The sequence below is a fragment of the Bison bison genome, unplaced genomic scaffold (genome assembly GCF_000754665.1).
Source record: "Bison bison bison isolate TAMUID 2011002044 unplaced genomic scaffold, Bison_UMD1.0 scf7180017864482, whole genome shotgun sequence".
Lineage (NCBI taxonomy): Eukaryota > Metazoa > Chordata > Mammalia > Artiodactyla > Bovidae > Bison > Bison bison.
This window is the reverse complement of record NW_011495042.1, coordinates 5,595,862-5,601,058: the sequence shown is the minus strand read 5'-3', so window position 1 is coordinate 5,601,058 and position 5,197 is coordinate 5,595,862. Positions and strand designations below refer to the sequence as shown.

Here is a 5,197-nt window from a genome sequence, read left to right as displayed (position 1 = left end):
ACGCCAGGCATAACTTTCCTTCCAAGGAGTAAGCGTCTTTTAATTTCATGGCTGCAGTCACCATCTACAGTGATTTTGGAGACTCCAAAAATAAAGTCTGACACTGTTTCCACTGTTTCCCCATCTATTTGCCATGAAGTGATGGGACCAGATGCCATGATCTTAGTTTTCTGAATGTTGAGCTTTAAGCCAACTTTTTCACTCTCCACTTTCACTTTCATCAAGAGGCTTTTAGTTCCTCTTCACTTTCTGCCATAAGGGTGGTGTCATCTGTATATCTGAGGTTATTGATATTTCTCCCGGCAATCTTGATTCCAGCTTGTGCTTCTTCCAGCCCAGCGTTTCTCATGATGTACTCTGCATAGAAGTTAAATAAGCAGGGTGACAATATACAGCCTTGACGTACTCCTTTTCCTATTTGGAACCAGTCTGTTGTTCCATGTACTCCTTAAATTAGGGGGCTTCCCAGGTGGCTCAGTGGTAAAGAATCCACCTGCTAATGCAGGAGACACGGAAATGAGGGTTTAATCTCTAGGTCAGGAAGATCCCCTGGAGGAAGAAATGGCAACCCACTCCAGTATTCTTGCCTGGAGAATTCCATGAACAGAGGAGCCACGTGGCCTACAGTCCATGGGGTTGAAAAGAGCTGGAAAAGACTGAGCAACTGAGCACAATAAAATACAAAATAAGCACATTACTTAAACACTAGTATAGGTGGGAACCAGGAAATTCAAGGCATGGTATAGATGGCCTCACCAGGAAGTGAACAGGGAAAGATTAACTGAAAGGTTACAGCCAGGTGTCCAAAGCCAAGAGGCCCTAGAGCAGACAGCACGTGACCATTTCCTTTGTTTATTTAAAAAACAAAAACAAAAAAACCCAGTCCGGAACAGGAGCTGCACATACAGAAAACATCTCTATCTAGACTCCTGCTCCTTTTACCTTAATTCAGCAGGAGCTCAAAAGCCTTGTTGAAGTCAATCAAAAGCCTCATTAAACAGCAAATATGTCTGCCATTTTTTATGTCTTAAATTTTGACTCCACCTTGGAAGCAAACTTGTTTTCCCCCATTTGCAGAAAAAAAAAAAATCTGCAATCACAAGGAAAACTGTACCCTCACTTCTGTTATGCTCAGCCAATTCTGAAGCGTAACAACGCCTTGCCCTAAACAGACTTGGTAAATGTCCTGGGTCAGAGAAACACACTGCTCACCCACTAACTCTCCCTGTTAGTTCAATCAGTTCAATCACTGTCAAGTCCAACTCTTTTCGACCCCATGGACTGCAGCACACCAGGCTTCCCTGTCCATCACCAACTCCTGGAGCTTGCTCAAACGCATGTCCATCGAGTCGGTGATGCCATCCAACCATCTCATCCTCTGTCGTCCCCTTCTCCTCCCGCTTTCAATCTTTCCCAGCATTAGGGTCTTTTCCAGTGAGTCAGTTCTTCACATCAGATGGCCAAAGTATTGGAGCTTCAGCTTCAGCATCAGTCCTTCCAATGAATATTCAGGACTGATTTTCTTTAGGATGGACTGATTGGATCTCCTTGCAGTCCAAGGGACTCTCAAGAGTCTTCTCCAACACCACAGTTCAAAAGCATCAATTCTTTGGTGCTCAGCTTTCCTTATAGTCCAACTCTCACATCCATACAACTACTGGAAAAACCACAGCTTTGACTAGACAGACCTTTGTTGGCAAAGTAACGTCTGTGCTTTTTATTATACTGTCTAGGCTGGTCATAGCTTTTCTTCCAAGGAGCAAGTGTCTTTTAATTTCATGGCTGTGGTCATCATCTGCAGTGATTTCGGAACCCAAGAAAGTAAAGCCTGTCCCTCTTTCTATCGTTTCTCCGTCAATTTGCCATGAAGTGATGGGACTGAATGCCATGATCCTCCTTTGTTGAATGCTGAGTTTTAAGCCAGCTTTTCACCCTCCCCTTTCACCTTCAAGAGGCTCTTTAGTTCCTCTTTGCCTTCTGCCATAAGGGTGGCGTCATCTGCATATTTGAGGTTATTGATATTTCTCCCAGCAATGTTGATTCCAGTTTGTGCTTCATCCAGCCTGCCATTTCACGTGATGTACTCTGCATATAAGTTAAGTAAGCAGAGTGACAATATACAGCCTAGACGTACTCCTTTCCCAATTTTGAATCAGTTCATTGTTCCATGTTTGATTCTAACTGTTGCTTCTTGACTTGCATACAGGTTTCAGATTTAGTTAGTGCCAAGTGCAAAGTTGCTCAGTCGTGTCAGATTCTTTGTGACCCGCCATGGACTGTAGCCTGTCAGGCTCCTCTGTCCATGGAACTCCCCAGGCAAGGATACTGAAGTGGGTACCTGTTCCCTTCTCCAAGGGATCCCAACCCAGAGATTGAACCGAAGACTCTGGCATTGCAGGCTATTTCTTTACTGTCTGAGCCACCAGGGAAGCCCAAGAATACTGGAGTGGGAAGCCTATCCCTTCTCCAGGGGATCTCCCGGAGCCAGGAATCAAACCGGGGTCTCCTGCATTGCAGACGGATTCTTGACCAGCTGAACTACCAGGGATGCCCTTGCTATTTGTTAAAGTCACTGCAAATGCCCTAAGTCTACCATCCGTCCACCAGCTTCCCAAAGTCAGGAGAATCACTTTGTATTTTCTCCTACAGCCAGAGACGTAACCCTCAAGCTTGGCTGCGAGATACAATCACCTGGGACTAGGACGTTTTTTAAATTCCTAAAGCCTGGGCTCATCCCAGACTAATTATATCTGAATCTCCGCAACTGGAACCCAGATTATCAATTTTTTTTTTTAAGCTTTCCAGAAAACTCGAGAACACTGAACGAGGACCTGGCCAAGTGTTTTGTTTGTTTTTTTTTCCCGTCTTGTCCAGGCACCAGCTCTTCCCTGCACATAACTGCATCTCCCGCTCTTAGACCCAAGCGGACTCCTACGTGTCTTTGGAAGCGCAGCTCAGGCTGCCGCTCTGCTAAGAGCCCTTTCGTAGGGTTTGTGTCAGGACTTCGCGAGTTGATACGGGGATGCGCAGAGCGGCCCGGCAGCTCCAGGGCTCGGGAGGGACCGAAGGCAAAGGACCTCCCGGGCTCACCTTCTGGTCTGAGCTGGGCCCCGCCTGGCGGTACACCCCCGAGCCGTAGGCGAAAGCCAGGCTCAGCTCCTCGGGGAAGTGAGACAGGATCTTGCGGAAGGCCACCCCCGAGCTCTGCAGCGCCTGCAGCGCCATGGGGCCGGGGTCACCGAGGGCCCCCCGGAGGACAGCAGGCGGGACCGGGAACTCGCTCGGGGTGGGAGATGGAAGTCTGGGACCCGCCCGGACGGACGGAAGAAGGCTGGGGCCGGGGGGCGAGGAGATGGGGGGCTCGCAAGGACTCGGGGCGGCAGTTCAGTCAGACACGAAGTCTGTCAGACATGAAGTCACTCAGTCAGGCGAGAGGCAACAGGGACACAGCCGAGTGGGCGACGCCCGGCCCTTCAGGCGGCCACGCGGGCCACGCCCCACGCGCGCACAGGTGCTCCGAAGGCGCAAGAGCAAGAGCTGGCGCCCTCCCTCGAGTGGGGACGCCAGGCCTCTTCAGAGCCCCCTGGTGGACGGAGGAGCGCGTTGCAGGCTGGCTGCCTGGGATTATGACTTGGACATGGGAGCAGGAGAGTGACTGCTGATTGAACTGCCTTTGAGCCTTAAAAGTCCTTGCTTGTTCTCGCCTCAAACCTCATTTTCATAAATGAGTATGAAATCGCGTGTGTAGTATTGCAGGAGATCTTTTGGATGAGGTGAAATTCACATAACGTAAAATTTTACACTTTACGATTTAGTGCATTTATTGCATTCACAATATTATGCAACCATTGTTTCTATTCAGCTCTGAAACTGCAGAAGATTTTGAAGCTTTAGGGAAACACAAGTAAGGTTAAAATCACCTCAAATCCCACCATCCAGATCAGATCAGATCAGTCGCTCAGTCGTCTCCGACTCTTTGCGACCCCACGAATCGCAGCACGCCAGAGACTATCACTATTAAGATTTGGCTGTACTTTCTTCCCATTAAAATCGTCTCCAAATTCTATGCTGGGTAGGAAAGTGCTTCATAAGTGGTAAAACAAACAAACAAAAAACCCGCACCAAAGTTCTCTAATATTTGTATTTAATATTAAGGGTAAGGAAGAGTCTTTTCCCCTTTGCCTTATGGATTGAGCTCAGCAAGGGGCACATGAAATGCAGTTTCTTATGGAAATGGGATCCTAGGTAAGAGTTCACCTCTTCGTGAATAATTAAAGAAACTTGCGGGGCTTCCCTGGTGGCTCAGTGGTTAAAGAATCTGCCTGCCAACGCAAGAGACGCAGGAGATGTGGGTTTGAACCCTGGGTCAGAAAGATCCCCTGGAGGAGGAAATGGCAACCCACTCCAGCATTCTTGCCGAGAAAATTCCATGGACAGAGAAGCCTGGCAGGCTACAGTCCATGGGGTCTCAAAGAGTTGAACACGACAGAGCGACAGAATAACACACACACACACACACACACACACACACACACACACACACACGCACGCACACACAGAGAAACTTGCTCCGGGACACGGGGCCCTTCAGGATGTAGTCTGAATTCCTGGACAGGGACTTTTCAGACATGCTTTCCTTCTCCCCTGATGAGCCCGGCCTCTCAAGGATAACAGAAGTAGTAATAGCTAAATTTGGGTTTGGCTAAACGCCCTTGATGCATTTCACATGCGTTTTTCATTGTGTTCCTTCTACAGCCTTGTGGGAGGAGGTGATGCCTTCATTTCGTAGATGAAGCAGCCAAGCGTTCCAGAAAGCAATGTGCTGGGCATCACGTCAGCCTTAGCAAACCGGAATGAAAATCTGACTCCGTGTCTTCCAGTCCTACTCTGCCCTTGAAGGGCTTTGGGCAGGGACCCGTCAGGCTCAAACGTCAGCCTGGACCGGAATGGAGGAAGACGAGCAGGGAGACCCCTTAGGAAGCTGTTACCAGAGCTCCGCAGTGCATTTAGTTGCCTTGCCTGGGGTGACAGAGGCAAAAATAGGGAGAATTCAATTAGGAAAAAGGTGGACCGAACAGGGCTGCCGCCTTGCAGGGACTCGGGGGGGATGGAGGAGAGCGAGGAGCAAACCCGGACCAGACCGTGCAGGGGCGAGGCTGGGTGCCCAGGGCCCTGCAGGACCGAAGGAGGAGCCCCC

At 49.1% G+C, this 5,197-nt stretch overlaps 1 pseudogene; it reads right to left on the bottom strand.

Annotated features, from left to right (window-relative positions):
* Nucleotides 1-2,895: 2,895 nt before the first annotated feature.
* LOC105004749 lies at nt 2,896-3,451 on the bottom strand (annotated as a pseudogene).
* Between the last annotated feature and the right edge of the window lie 1,746 nt (nt 3,452-5,197).